This window comes from Cornus florida, unplaced genomic scaffold (genome assembly GCF_030987335.1).
Source record: "Cornus florida cultivar Cherokee Brave unplaced genomic scaffold, ASM3098733v1 CherokeeBrave_3.0.0_Hap2_Chr02, whole genome shotgun sequence".
Classification (NCBI taxonomy): domain Eukaryota; kingdom Viridiplantae; phylum Streptophyta; class Magnoliopsida; order Cornales; family Cornaceae; genus Cornus; species Cornus florida.
In genome coordinates, this window is record NW_026775572.1 from 49291754 (window position 1) to 49309135 (window position 17382).

The following is a 17382-nucleotide window of genomic DNA, read 5'->3' on the forward strand; positions in this document are numbered from 1 at the left end:
TAGAACCAACACCTCTGGGTTCCTTTCGTGGCGGCATCGTACTATAAAATAAGAAAACGGTTCAATAACAATAACACTAAGGTCCAACTGTGAACAACTCAACACAAAAGGATACTATACTAACACTTAGCATGCATGACTATGCAATGAACACATTAATATAAGCGCATAAGCACTTAAAAAAGTAAACAGTTAAGCATGTTTTTTCACATAGCAAAACAATTTAACAATTAATCACATAAACTATGCAGATGACTTCCCATACAACCCTATGTAGGCCTCTACCCATCGTCCTAATGGTTTCGAACCATCGCTCTGATACCAAATTTGTAACAACCCAAAACTAAATACCAATTATAAAAAAAAATTAAAAATTCAGTATGACCTCTGCTAGAAAGGAGCCTACAACCACCTACTCAAATGAAAAAAATGCAATGGCCGTTCCTAGCCCTTCAAGACTTATCCAAGCTGTCCCAACACACAATACAAAAAAATAAAGAAGATATATATATATATACATATATAATACATTCCAGCATCCCTTTCATTCATTCATTATACCTCAACATAGTTCATCTCATGGTGGAACATCCACATACCATTTAATCCAATTATCGTAATTACAGTCCCAAAAATATATCGTTAAGATCTAAAGTCCATGTCTTACAATGTTTAGACAACTTGTACTTAAGTTATAGCCTATAAATATAATTACAATAACAAGAGTCCACAATCTCTATACCGAATATAACAAACTAAGGTTTTACAAAAACATATGGGACTTAGATACAAAAATAACAAAATGGTCTTCTAATCCAAATTAGGCCTGTGGTGGAACGTCATCCGCCACTTCTTTCCCGTTTCCTGAAAAAAAATGTTCAATATAAGGGGTGAGCAAAATTGCTCAGTAGGTGGTGCCTAAGACACAACTCTTGTGGCCTCGTGAATCCAAATAATGAATAGGAATAGAGGATAGGGGTCATGCTATGCCGGAAAAGAATACAACATAAATTCCAATTTCAAATAAACAATGTCATGCCATGATATGCAATGTTATGTATGTCGCTTCCCATTTTAAAAATTCAAATCCATGGCTTTTTGAACTGTTAATATAACCCGTCCTTTGGTGACTCCGCAGCGACACGAGAGAAGGATTAGTTACTATCCCTGACCCTTGGTACCCCCGCGGCGTCATTTGGGCCCAGCTAGCTCAACCACGCTAAGGTATTTTTCCCTAGTTCTCTTTAGGTTACATTAACACACCAACCCTTTGGTGGCTCCGCGGCGACCGGGTTTTCTCAAACCGTTTTATCAAAATTTTTCCCAAAAATCCCTTTTTCATTCTTTTTAAATCACTTTTCCCTTTTTCTTTTATGCCCAATGCAATGGATGTATGTCACATGCTTTACCATTTCTAAGGAATTAAAGAAATTTCTACTACACAATTTAGCATGCATCCATATAGTCATTTTAGCAACATAATAAACACTTAGGCATGAAAATTAACACTTTAGCATATTTTTCACATAATTCTATCAACACACATAAACATAGATTTCAATTACAACAATTATATTATTTTTCAAGGAAAATCAATTTAAATAAAGCATGTTTCTCATATTATTTAATAAATACACATAATTAACATGCTTTTTCCTAATAATTTCGAACAAGTTAATAATCATCATAGGCATGAAAATTTAACATTTAAGCAAGTTCTACATATAAGTCAAGTAATACACATAATCTTGTTATCCATACACAACATATATATCATTAAAAAGGCAAACAACTCAAATTAAACATGCTAGTTAACAATTATTGGAAGAAAACTCACAAAGGAACAAGAAATTCAGCATTAGAGACCCCCACCTCAAGATTATGCAAAACCCCCAAATTGACGCCCTAAATTTCGAAAATCAAGGAGTGCACCAAACTAGAAATTACTCCTATCAACTTGTAAATCTCGTCGTGAGCTTCAATTTGGCGCAAACGTCACTTAAAAACACCAAGAATTGAGAAAGAAATTGAAGTTTTGTTGTTGAAGAAAGAAAAAAAGAAAAATGAGAAGAAAATGGAAGAAGTATACTGCCAGGGAGAAATGAAGGTTTTTGAGGCCAAAATTTTGGCCTTTAGAAGAATGAGAGTGGGGAGTGGGCCCCACCACTAAACATTAAACCCATTTTTTTTTATGTTATATATATATATATATATATATAAATTCATAAACATTACACGGCCTCTGAGATCTGTCTAATTGAGTTCACCTGAGATCTGTATGTATAATGGCCATATAACACATTTAATTTTACACAACAACACACATCACAGCTCATCTATATCTGTGTGGTCGTCCACACAGATAGCTCCGGCCCTTCCACTCCATTAACACCTCTCACCCATTCTTTGCCAATACGTTCTCACCCCTTTTCTCTCTCATTGTGCCAGTGACCTCAATAAGGGGAAAATGAAGCTGTTGAATGATCATATTTCTACTGTGAAGTACAGTTCTAAACATTATGGAGCATATGCTATCTCATCATTAATTTTGACAAAGTTCTCATTTTGAAATTTTAAGCAACTGCAAAATTATACGTGATATTTTACATCCAAAGTTTGTAATTCTACTTTATTCAAAGGAAGAAATTATACATCATATTTGATTTTACTTCTTCTTGCACTCATATATGATTTTATTTCATTTTTCTTATTTTGTTTTCTCTTCTTTACATTTATTAATGAGATTTCTTTACATTTATTAATGAGATTCTATGAACTTAGTGAGTACATATTTTATGTTTTTCAAATTAATGTGCTAGATATTTTTTTGCGAACGGTTCATAATTATTGCATATTGATCAGTGTGGATTTAGCCATGTGTATAGTTCAATTTTATATTTATAACCACTACTTTGCAATATTATGAATTACGGGATCGTTCGCAAGGACTATTGGTTTGATCCAACTCAAATTTAATGAACAAGTAAAATAGGGCTTAAATTTTTCATAATTAATCAACTTAAAATGTATTTACCAACATGTCAATAGCCTAGCGGTAACAAAAAAAAAAAAAAAAAGAAAAAGAAAAAGAAAAAGAAAAAGAAAAAAATTTGTATCTTAGTAGAATGTAAGTAAAATCGAGATAACATTGGACAAGAGAAGATAATATGGAAAGGCTTGGGGCATGGAGTCCACCTTTAGTAGTGTAATCGTATCATTACTAACAGTTATGGGGAAGACAAGTGTAAATCAATGAATTGTGACTATAAGCACACAATTGAAATCAAGAAAATACTACAATTGATATCAACAAGTATAATCCATCTAAGCTAGGCATGCATTGTCTACTTACCTATTTATCATCTAATGTGTAATACAATTCAACTTCACTAAGTATGGATTATCAAATTGATTACAATTATATCATTAAGCTCCATTACATAACCATCCTCTTCACAATTACAAAAGGTGAAGAGGTTAAGATCAATCCAAATTCATCAATATACAAGACAATATAAGCACTAGAAATTGCTCAATTACATATAAGCACTTGAGTTCATTCTTCTATTTATACATTGGCTCCAACGCATGAAAATGGTCAAAACCCGTACATGAGATCAATCTAAGTTCAAGGTTATGTTAGATTTGTCTCTAAAACATTTAACAAGGCATGTTTTGTTTCATTATTCAATGAAGACCTGTATCATCTGAAGATGTTTTAAGGGTTAGGACTTCCTTGAATTATTTTTTAATTTTTTATTTCTATTTTTAATTCTTATATAATATAGTTGCATTGAATAATGACTTAAAAATTAGAATTATATAAACAATTTACTAAACTGTTAAATTTACTTAATAATAATCAGATGAACATGAACAATGACAATGTTGACCAATACCCATCAAGAGACATTCATTCTCTTGATGGTGAGAATGGTGAGGACGTTGTAGTTATTGAACAGGCCGATGCCGCTGTTTGGTGTGATGCCCATCAAGAGAAATTCATACTTTTGATGGAGGAAGAGGTTGGAAAAGGAAATCGTACAGGCACGACTTTTAATCCAATTGGGTTGACATATATTGTGGACGCACTGTTGGTGGAAACTAGAAAGAAGTACATGAAGGACCAATGTAGACAAAAATTCAATAATATCAGAGCACTATATAAATATTGCAAAAAAATATTATCTGAGATTGGTGAGGGTACAACAGTGAAACTAGGATGATTGAGTTGGAAGCTGAAAGATGGGTTCGATTGTACAAGGTTAGTATTTTAATACATGTCTATTTACCATACATAAAGTTAGTAATTAGTGATTTAGTATTAAAAGGGTTTGATGAACAATAATTGTAAGCTAATAATGTGTAGGTTCTCAAGCATGGCAGAAAAATAAAAAAACAGGGGTGCAAGAATTATAAGTAGATAGTAAGGATTTATTGGGATACACATGCTACTGGTCAACATGTTTATCCTTGTACAAAAGCACCCAAACCTCACCAAGTGCAAACAATGTCTCAAGTGGCAACACATGAAGCTGCAATTCATAACATTGTGTAGGATTTTAATATGGATAACTGTAATAACTAATTATATTACGTAAATTAAATTCGCATGCATACAATATGGATAACTGTAATAACTAACTATATTAGGACATCAAAATATTAAATGCTTTAGTACTTATAGGCGGACTTATGTATAGGCTTGAAGGTGAGCGACTTGAAGGTGAGCGACCACAATGTGCATGTGGTAGAGGTCCTATGCATTTGTATAGGGCTCGAACTCCAAAAAATGATGGTCGACAATTCTATAGGTGTCAAGCTTGGGAGGTATGGCTTTACTCTTTTAGCTGTTATTTCTGTTACTGTTTCCTAATTGTATAATTTATATTTCTTGTAGTTACAAATGAATGCACTTATGTGGGTGGATGAGTTGCACCAACGTGCACAAGGTGAAGAACAGGTTCAATCTGACTTAGACAGAGTCATTACAATGATTCAAAATGAACAATGTAGACAGAAGTACATGCTCTTCCTAGGTTGTGGATGTAGTTTAGATGAAGAACGGACAATTTTACTTGGATTTGTAGATTAATTATATAGGCAATATCCCTAGTTGAATTAATTTTATGGGCGGTATCCCTTGTTGAATTAATTTTACGGGCGGTATCCCTTGTTGAATTAATTTTGTGGACGGTGTCCCTTGTGTTTATTGTGTTAGGTTCAATTTTGTAAATGTCCATTTTTAAGGGGAAATCATGTTGGATTTTCGAAAAAAAAAAAAAAAAAAACTTTGATTCCAAAAAGGCATGTGGTTGATTTTTGAAACTTGAAATGAATTTTTGTTGTTTCAAGGCTTAGTATAATACAGCCGTTCCATGGGAAAACCTAACTCTGCTTTATATGTTGCTACTACAGGTAATGTCTTGCTATACATTCAAATTCATTTTTTTTTTCTTTTTTCTTAATGCTTCCTTATATCTTTTTTTGTTGAATCATAAACTATTGTCAACCCAATACCATGTAATCCATATATGCTCCTGGAAGAACTGGCACTACATTGAAGGATATGGCAGTAAGTTGTGGGTAGTGGCACCAATGGGATTTATAGGAAGCATTCTCTAATTGCCGCAACTCCAGGAAGCTAGTGATCTCTAAGTTAATCAAATGAAGGCCTATGCAAGTATAAAGAAGTGTGTGTACATTTTATGGAATGAATTTTAGTGATCTCCAGTTGTGTGTAAATTTTATGTAAGTATAATGAAGTGTGTGTGTACAAACATACTATTTGAAGGAATTTCTAGCTTCTTATATGTATAAGTATATATGTGAATGGTGCAACAACAATTTATTAAGTTTGTGATGTACAAAAAAAACTTGTGGTTTGGTGTGTTATTTATGATTGATTAAAATCCTACAAAATATTTTCAAGTACTTGCTTGGATGGCAATAATTTTTCTAGCAGGTTATTTGGTTATCAAAATAAATACTCAAGAAAAGGGGAAATGGTCTCATGAGTTAACAATAAAAATATTAGCACTTTAAAGGATCTCCATTCGAAAATTTCAAACTAATCTCACTGAAGTAAACCCATTCACAAGCTTCAATGTCCACCAAACCTCAACTCTGACCAATTCAAGAAGATCAACGTTTTGGCTTTGCTTCTTGTTAGTTTCAATTATAAGGATCTCTCTCTCTCTCTCTCATTCATAATGAATTTATAATATATATATATATATATATATATATATATATATATATATATATATATGATGAGCGCTGAAAAGTGCGCATTTAAACCTCTTAAGCTTAGGTATTCTAGGACCTTTATCTATCTTATTTTCCCGCTTTAAATTGATTTTGTATTATTTTCATTTTCAGGTACTTACCCCCAAAATAAGCTAACTCAGCTAAATAAGAGCATAATTGAAGCAATCTTGAGATGAATCAAAGAAAGGAGCAAAGTGGGAGCAAAAGGAAGCAAGTGGTGGAAATTCAGCAAGTTCGATCGATGTCAGGAAATCTTTGATCGATCGAAAGTTCATTGATCTAGACATTTCAAGATGGATCCAAGTTCTTTTGTCCTTATCCAAATATCCCACAAAGTTTGATCGATCTAACTTTCTTCCGATTGATCGAAAATATTCCATCTTATCCAGTTGTACCACCACACCTACCACTTTTATCTCTTTCCCAAAAATATCTTCAAAATATCTCAGATTTGTCTTTATCCAAAAAGGCGCCGCCATAGAGGATCGATCTCAGAGAATGTTCGATCGATCTCAGAGAATGTTCGATCGATCGAACTTCCCCAAGTGCGAGAAAATTCAATTTCCAGCTCATTAAAAGTTGTCTCATATCTAATCATTCGAAGGAATATTGGTGTACGAGCCCAGGTCATTGAGGGTGTTATACCCCTCGATTCTAGAGCCACGGGTGATCAAGTCCGAGCACAGATCCGAGGGATACCAAACAATTAATATATAAAACGAATACAGAATGCAAAACTGAATTTAAAAAGAAATAAATAATATAGCTGAAAAGAAATCTAATTACAAAATCCTCTAAGGTTATTATTGTAAAACCAAAACTCCAAAACCTCCATTTATTTACAACTCGGGAATCCATCTCATGACCCCTAATAAAATCCCAAACCGAAGAGAAAAGAACTGAAACAAGTCCAAATCTAAATAAAGAAAGTAATCCTACATAATCGAAGGAGTGAATGTCTGTATCTACTCTGCACGTCCAAGCTCTAACCCTGGAACTGACGAACACTTGAAAAATAAGAGAGTGGGTCAGGCCCACATGCAAGTTCTATTCTACTACGATCTATATATAAACCCGATACGTAGATACATCATAGATAGACTCAACAACATCTAGAGTAGTCCATATATGTATATAATACACACTATAGGATGCTCACTAGTCCAATAGGTTTGTCTCAGCCTGAGTAGAGATACCATGCAAATCGCACATTACGTGGTTATGTGTACCTATAACTACTAGGGAACAGCAACTGCTGTCCAGTTATCCATCCTAGGCAATATACGCATCCTAACCATGGTCCTGAGACTCAAGCTTATACCATGGCACCATAATATAGATATATAAAATCCGTTCCAGATGTGTCATTCAAAAGGTTTATTGACCTGACACCTAATTATAAGTAGGACTTAACTTGTATAGTTAATCCATCTTATTTCCATGTAGGTAGGACTTAGTATTAGACTAATCCGTCCCTAAAATAGGTAGGTCTCAGTGTTTTGAACTGAGCCGTTCCTATTATGCCACCGTCCCATACCGGTGCATATCCATCCATGTAAGTAGGACTTAACTTTTTATAGTTAATCCAACTCACTCCAAGTTAGGTAGGATTTAGTATTTTTACTAATCCATCCCTAGTATGCCACTGTCCCATACCGGTGCATATAAACCTCCACATAACATATTTGTTAAACGAATATTTGTTATTTATCTCTACCATCCAGAATATGCATCATACAGTTTAATACATATATCATGATATTAGACAATCATTATAGATTCTAAAAATCACATTCCAACTATCTAAATTGCTACCACCAGACATAGCATTTAAATCCTCCATAAACTTCATAAATTGATACAATTAATACAACATACATATCAATTTTGTTCCAAACCAAGCATAGATGGTTTCACTAATTTACTATACCTGTAACGCTGTTTAATTATAGTTAAACAGAAATAAATTAAATATATCAAAAGCTTCAAGTATCCGCAAGTAATTGAAATCTCCAACACAGTGAGAAATTTACAGTTTTCCCTAACTTTCACTTGTTCCAAACCTTAGTCCAATTATGAAATAATGTTTTTACGTCATCATACCAGTCTGTTAAAGTCCTAGGCATTACTTAAACAATTTAAAACAGAGCACAGATACACTGAATAGTCCAAATAGCCCCTAAGGATCAAAAACTGGACCATTTAAGTGAAAGCAGGCTCTTTTAAAAGTTGGAGCCTGCTCTAATTCACCTAGAGCTAGCTCTAAGACCTTAAGAGCCGGCTCTAGGACCTTGAGAGCCGGATCCAAGGCACCAATTGCCGGCTCTCCTCTTTGGGAGCCGGCTCTAAGAGGTTTGGGAGCCTTCTCTCCCTTCTCTTAGCAGCCCTCGTCTGTTCTACCTTCGTCGTCTCCGATTCCGGTGATTACCTGGCCTCTGTAGTATGTTTAAATCCTTGTTCCCATGTTCAATTATCATTCTAGAATAATTATAAGGCAACTATATGCATCATTGTTTTCAAACAAGCAGACTTAAGCAAAGGTAAATAGCATGAACTAGTTAACGAAAACTTAAAGAACTTACAACACAGTTTCAACAAACGAGATTAATTACCAACCAAGCATGCAAAAAAGATTTATTTAAGCATTCTTTTAAACCCTGGTGTCCATCTAACATGCACAGATCACAAGTTTAAGGGAAAGAGAAGAACAGAGACTTGCCTTTGAGTTTCAGTTTGAAACTCTAAACCGTCGTCTCTGAATTTTCCGACTAGATTCTCAACTATTGTTCCCCCTCTATTGCTCTTGGTTTCACCTACGAACAACCTCTCCTTCCTCCTTCTTGGTCCAACCTTGGTCTAGACAAAAACCTAGCCCTCCTCTCTTTATCTTCCTCTGTTTCTCTCAGTACCTCTTTGTATCTCTGTTCTACAGAATTTACGTTTATTTTTCCAAACCCTAGACCACAGTACTGCGTATATTTATAGGTGAAAACCATAACCCTAGTTCATGTGCAATTAGAGACTAAGCCCTAAGTCCAAACCGAGTCGGCCCACAAACTATATGTGAATTGTAATCCAAAAGTATACCTGTAACCTAAAAAAAATACTAACTTAACTTTAACACCACTAGAATTATAATAATTACTACCTAAGTTTAAAACACCAAAAAAAAAAAAAAAAAAAAAAAAAATTAATACAACTAGTAGTTTTAATAAACCGTAATTTTAATAAACCAATTAAAAATAATTCCATTAAAAATAATAATAAAAGAAGACAATTTAATCCAACTAATTCACATAATCACAATCTAATTCAAATAATGTAAATAAGTCAAATAATAACAATTAATTCACACAATCAAGCAATTAAACAACTAATGAAATACCAGGACTATCCTTTGTATAATTAGGGGTATTACATTCTTCCCCTCTAACAAAAGGAATTCCGTCCTCGAAATTCGCTCTTACTTTCTTCCAAGATTTTTGGAAACTGCGAGCGAACAACATCCTTCCATTTCCAAGTAGACTCAGCCTCATTGTGATGACTCCACTGAACACGTACCCAAAGGATAAATGTATTACTAAGGATGTGATCCCGACGGTCGACAATACGACACGGTGGCTCCAAATAAGTTGCATTCAGCTGCAACTCAATCTCCCCAACATCGATATGTTGATACCGATCCTCATCTCGCAAAAAATTCTGCAACATGGAAACGTGGAATACGTTGTGTACGCGATCCAAATTATCCAGAAGTGCCAACCGATAAGCAATAGCTCCAACTCAATCTATAATCATAAATGGACCGACAAATCGTGGTGACAACTTCCCTTTCTTCCCAAAGCACATGATTCCTTTCATAGGAGACACTTTGAGTAGAACCTGATCCCCAACCTGAAACTCCAAAGCACGAGTGCAACGATCAGCATAGCTCTTCTGCCTACTCTGGGCAGTACGCATGCGATCCCTAATAAGAGTTATCTTCTCAGAAGTACCTTTAATGAACTCAAAACCCAAGAATCTGCTCTCGCCAACCTCCATCCAACAAACAGGTGATCGACACAGTCGGCCATACAATGCCTCAAATGGTGCCATCCCAATAGTCTTCTGGAAACTAGTGTTATATACAAACTCCACAAGTGGCAAATAATCCTACCAATTACCCTTGAAGTCAAGAACACACGACCGAAGCATATCCTCCATGATCTGATTAACCCTCTCAGTCTGTCCATCAGTCTGAGGATGATAAACAGTACTAAGGTGTAATTCTGTACCCAAAGCCTGCTAAAAACTCTTTTAGAATCCTGACACAAAGCTCGAATCCTTATCCGATATAATAGACAATGGAATGCCATGTAACTTCATAATCTCGGTAATGTAAAGTCTTGCCAACTGCTCTGAAGTGAATTCAATACGAATAGGTAAGAAATGAGCCGATTTCGTTAGTTTGTCCATGATAACCCAAATGGAATTGTGATCCTTGAAGGAATTTGGCAACCCTTCCACAAAATCCACAGAAATGCTCTCCCATTTCCACTTCGGTATCGGCAGTGGCTGTAGAGCTCCTGGCGGCCTCTGATGATCAATCTTGACCATCTGACAAGTACTACACCAAGAAACAAAAAGAGCAATGTCCCTCTTTATACCTGCCCACCAAAACTGCCGCTTCATATCCTGATACATCTTGTCACCACCGGGATGAAGAGAATACTCAGAATGGTGAGTCTCAGTCATCACATCCTTCCTTAAATCATCAGTAGAAGGTACCACCAACCAGCTCTTGTACCTCAAACCTCCATCAGTCCCAATATAGTAGAATGGAACCTCTTCGAAAGCTATCTCTGTAACTTTGTTAATGCACTGCTGATCCGTGAGTTGTGCCTTCAAAACTTTGTGAATGATAGAAGGTGTAACTACCATGCAAGCCATAAAAGCATCCGACAGTTCATCCACCTTCTTCAACGCATTCCACTCAGTAGTGAATAGAGCGAAAAGACTAGCAATAGGTCTGCGACTGAGTGCATCTGCCACCACATTCGCTTTCCCTGGATGGTACTGTATAGAAAAGTAATAGTCTTTCACAAATTCCAACCACCTACGCTATCTCATATTCAGCTCCCACTGAGTGAACAAATACTGCAGACTTTTGTGATCGCTGAATAATCTGAAGGACTCACCCAACAAATAATGCCTCTAAATACGTAAGGCAAAGACCACAGCTGCCAACTCCAAATCATGCGTTGGATAATTAAGCTCATGAGGCTTAAGCTTCCGAGATTCATACGAAATCGCTCGCTCGTCCTGCATCAAAACACATCCAAGACCCTGCAAAGAAGCGTCCGTGTAGACTAGATACTCTATCCCACACTGTGAGGTAGACAAAACCGGTGCAGAAATCAACTTAATCTTCAGCTCATCAAAAGCTCTCTGGCAATGTTCATCCCACACGAATCGTACACCTTTCTTAGTCAGATGAATGAGTGGTCCTGCTATTTTTGAGAACCCCTGGGTGAACCTTCTGTAATATCCTGCCAAACCGTGGAAACTCCGAATCTCGATAGGTGAAGTAGGTTGTCCCCACTCAACCACTGTTGAAACCTTGGCTGGATCCACCGCTATTCCCCTTTCTGACACCACGTAACCCAGAAACTTCACCTCCCGCTGCCAAAATTCACACTTCTCGAATTTGGCATATAACTGGTGTTCACGAAGCATCTGTAAGACTATCCGCAGATGTCTAGCATAATCGTCCTCTGACCTCGAGTAAATCAAAATGTCATCTATGAAGATAATGACAAACGGATCCAAATAGGCCTTGAAGACCCTGTTCATCAAATCTATGAAGACCGCTGGAGCATTCGTCAACCCGAACGATATCACTCGAAACTCATAAGATTCGTATCTTGTGAGAAACGCTGTTCTCGGCACATCCTGCTCCCGAACCCGAAGTTGATGATATCCAGACCGCAGATCAATCTTAGAGAAGTACGTAGCTCCCTTCAATTGATAAAAAAGATCATCAATCCTCAGTAACGGATACTTGTTACGAATAATAACCTTGTTCAACTCCCTATAATCTATACACAAGCGGAATGAACCATCTTTCTTCTTCACAAATAACACTGATGCTCCCCAGGGTGAAGTACTCCTACGTATGAACCTTGGCTGAGTAGCTGCTGAATCTGATCCTTCAGTTCTCGTGTCTCCACTAGTGCCATCCTATATGGTGCCCTAGCAATAGGCGTAGTGCCTGGAGCTAAGTCTACCACAAAGTCGATCACGCAACTAGGCGGCAACCCTGGAACCTCTGGGAATACACCCAGAGAATCCTGTGCAATTGATATGCTATTCAATGATACAGTAATCCCTTCCTCCGTCTCCTACTCTATCTGAAATAAATAGGTGCTAGTGTCCCCGCTAGAACGTGGCATAGCAACGACGTAAAATATCCTGACTAGGTATGGTGAACACAATAGACCTTTCCAAAACAAATAACTTGAGCATGGCAGTGATAACCAATCCATCTCAAGTATCATGTCATACGTGTGCATGTCCATAACCAAAAGATTTGCTAGAAATCTGAGTCTACCAATATCTAGTGTCACAGGCCCACCCTCTCATGAGAAATGGCAGTATTGCCCAACGGGTAAAAAATATCCTGAGGTTTATTGCATATGTGTGTCACCAACCAATCTATAAAAATCCCCTTTGTCTGAATACTCCATAGAGCAAAACACATAAGGTAACACAAAATGCTCCGCAATCATCCCATTTAGACTATCCTTCTATCCTGGGAATTCCTCCTTCTAAATCGAACCTACTATATTGATTTACATAAGTTCTTTTATAACCCTTGGTAAGCATCTTGTCTCATCACAACCTACTTACAAGCAATTGTCTGTTTGCCTGTTCAAAACCAATCACTCCACTATGATCAGTCATTTATTATCACAACATACACATTCCAATACAGTTTAATAAAACCATATGTGTATAAACTACAAAATTGCCATCCCAAAACACAATAGAATAGCCAAAACTGTTAGTTCGCTTTATTAAGAACTTTTCCAAACCAAAACTGTTAAACAAATAAACGTAAGGTATTCTTTAACATAATCCTAATGTACGTGATTAAATCCGTACTACATTCTTACTAATACCTCCTCATCTACTAGTAATTATAAGTACTCTTAAAAGAGCAGTCACCCTTGAACTCCGGTGCCCTCCATCTCGGATGCTCCGGCAACTCCTTCGTCCTGATCTTCTTCGGGGTCTTCTTCTCTGCTTGGTTTAGCTTTGAGCACCACCGAAGTTGTGTTAGGTCTACAGTGTGGTGGCCAATCCCGTACGCAGAAACTTTTCTTTAATTTGTACTCTGATGCAACGCCTATTAGAATCAACTCCCTTGTCTCTAATTCTTCCTTCTTGGTCGGCCTTCGTAGGGGAATCACCGGAGTAACCTTCCTCAGCCTTGGGCCCTTCTTTGCTTTCATCGCGGCCCTCATCCTCTTCCTAGTGCCACACATTCCGCAATTACAGAATAAACTTGACATCAGTACTTTCTAAACGAACCGTAAAGGAATACTATGAATCCTAAACTTAAGCTCTAATCAGGAGAAAACGCTACGCGGAAGTCTTATACGATAGAATCCTAGAGACACTTGAACCTGGAATGCTCTGATACCAACTGTTATACTTCTCGATTCTAGAGCCATGGGTGATCAAGTCCGAGCACAGATTCGAGGGATACCAAACAATTAATATGTAAAACGAATACGGAATGCAAAACTGAATTTAAAAAGAAATAAATAATATAGCTGAAAAGAAATCTAATTACAAAATCCTTTAAGGTTATTATTGTAAAACCAAAACTCCAAAACCACCATTTATTTACAACTCTGGAATCCATCTCATAGACCCCTAATAAAATCCTAAACTGAAGATAAAAGAACTAAAACAAATCTAAAGCTAAATAAAGAAAATAATCCTATATAATTGGATGAGTAAATGTCTGTATCTGCTCTGCACGTCCAAGCTCTAACCTTGGAACTGACGAACACCTGAAAAATAAGAGAGTGGGTCAGGCCCACATGCAAGTCCTATTCTACTATGATCCATACATAAATCCAATACGCAGATACATCCTAGATAGATTCAACAATATCTAGAGTAGTCTATATATGTATATAATACACACTATAGGATGCTCATTAGTCCAATAGGTCTGTCTCAGCCTGAGTAGAGATACCATGGAAATCGCACATTACGTAGTCATGTGTACCTAGACCTACCAGGGAACAACAACTACTGTCTAGCTATCCATCCTAGGTGATATACGCACCCTAACCATGGTCCTGAGACTCAAGCTCATACCATGGCACCATAATATAGATATATAAAATCCGTTCTAGATGTGTCATTCAAAAGGTTTATTGACCTGACACCTAATTATAAGTAGGACTTAACTTGTATAGTTAATCCATCTTATTTCCATATAGGTAGGACTTAGTATTAGACTAATCCGTCCCTAAAATAGGTAGGTCTCAGTGTTTTGAATTGAGCCGTCCCTATTATGCCACCGTCCCATACCGGTGCATATCCATCTATGTAAGTAGGACTTAACTTTTTATAGTTAATCCAACTCACTCCAAGTTAGGTAGGATTTAGTGTTTTTACTAATCCATCCCTAGTATACCACCATCCCATACCGGTGCATACAAACCTCCACATAACATAATTGTTAAAACAATATTTGTTATTTATCTCTACTATCCAGAATATGCATCATACAGTTTAATACATATATCATGATATTAGACAATCATTACAGATTCTAAAAATCACATTCTAACTATCTAAATTGCTACCACCAGACATAGCATTTAAATCCTCCACAAACTCTATAAATTGATACAATTAATACAACATACATATCAATTTTGTTCCAAACCAAGCATAGATGGTTTCCCTGATTTACCATACCTGTAACGCTATTTAATTATAGTTAAACAGAAATAAATTATATCTATCAAAAGCTTCAAGTATCCGCAAGTAATTGAAATCTCTGACATAGTGAGAAATCTACAGTTTTCCCTAACTTTCACTTGTTCCAAACCTTAGTCCAATTATGAAATAATGTTTTTACGTCATCATACCAGTCTGTTAAAGTCCTAGGCATTACTTAAACAATTTAAAACAGAGCACAGATACACTGAATAGCCCAAATAGCCCCTAAGGATCAAAAACTGGACCATTTAAGTGAAAGCAGGCTCTTTTAAAAGTTGGAGTCTGCTCTAATTCACCTAGAGCCGGCTCTAGGACCTTGAGAGCCAGCTCCAATTCACCAAGAGCCGGCTCTTCTCTTTGGGAGCCGGCTCTAAGAGGTTTGGGAGCCTTCTCTCCCTCCTCTTAGCAGCCCTCGTTTGTTCTATCTTCGTCATCTCAAATTCCAGTGATTACCTGGCCTCTGTAGTATGTTTAAATCCTTGTTCCCATGTTCAATTATCATCCCAGAATAATTATAAGGCAACTGCATGCATCGTTGTTTTCAAACAAGCAGACTTAAGCACAGGTAAACAGCATGAACTAGTTAACAGAAACTTAAAGAACTTGCAACACAGTTTCAGCAAACGAGATTAATTACCAACCAAGCATGCCTAAAAGATTTATTTAAGCATTCTTTTAAACCCTGGAGTCCATCTAACATGCACAGATCACAAGTTTAAGGGAAAGAAAAAAACAAAGACTTGCCTTTGAGTTTCACTTTGAAACTCTAAACCGTCATCTCTGAATTTTTCGACTAGATTCCCGACTATTGTTCCCCCTCTGTTGCTCTTGGTTTCACCTACGAACAACCTCTCCTTCCTCCATCTTGGTCCAACCTTGGTCTAGACCAAAACCTAGCCCTCCTCTCTTTATCTTCCTCTGTTTCTCTCAGTACCTCTATGTATCTCTGTTCTACAGAATTTACATTTGTTTTTCTAAAACCCTAGACCACAGTACTGCGTATATTTATAGGTGAAAACCATAAACCTAGTTCATGTGCAATTAGAGACTAAGCCCTAAGTCCAAACCGAGTTGGCCCATAAACTATACGTGAATTGTAATCCAAAAGTATACATGTAACCTAAAAAAAATACTAACTTAACTTTAACACCACTAGAATTATAAAAATTACTACCTAAGTTTAAAACAGAAAAAAAAAAATTAATACAACTAGTAATTTTAATAAACCAATTAAAAATAATTCCATTAAAAATAATAATAAAAGAAGACAATTTAATCCAAGTAATTCACATAATCACAATCTAATTCAAATAATGCAAATAAGTCAAAAAATAACAATTAATTTACACAAACAAGCAATTAAACAACTAATGAAATACCAGGACTATCTTTTGTAAAATTAGGGGTATTACAGGGGGTGACATTTTAACCTACCTATATAAGGAATATTAGCCATTCTTGAGATACATACATAGACATTTAATAGAGACACAATATCCATATCATATTCTTAGTGAGGAAGAAAATAAGAGAGGAGGCTAGAGATACAAGTTTGGAGTTCTTCCATCAACCAAGAAGATGAGCAATTTCTACCATGGAGTTAGCCCTTGAGGGTTGGAGGACACCATCCATGAGTGGCTAGACATCCTCTTGGGGCTAGAGTTAGCCCTAAGCATGCTTTTTACATTTTGATTTATGTATTTTTTAGGGAATTTGTGTTGTAATACATGTTTTGACACTTTTATATACATAGATCTTGTTTATTCAATGATTTGTATAGTTTAATACTTCTAATTGATCATTTCATTCTATCCATATGTCTATGTATGCTAGAATAGATGTTCATGTGATTGTCTCTAGATTTTGTGTTATTGATGCATGTCTATGTGTATTGACGCTATAGATCTAGAGATTGTTAAGACATAGTGCTTAATAGAACCCTCTTGTAGTTTATTTGATGGTTTATACTCGTTTCTTGATGGATTGTGCCTCTCCCTTAGTTTAATTTCATGTCATTAGCTTAATTATAGTGTAGTTGTAGTTTAGATGTTAAATGGGAGGACAATCCATGCTTGTTATTTGATGTTCCATACTTATGAAAACAAG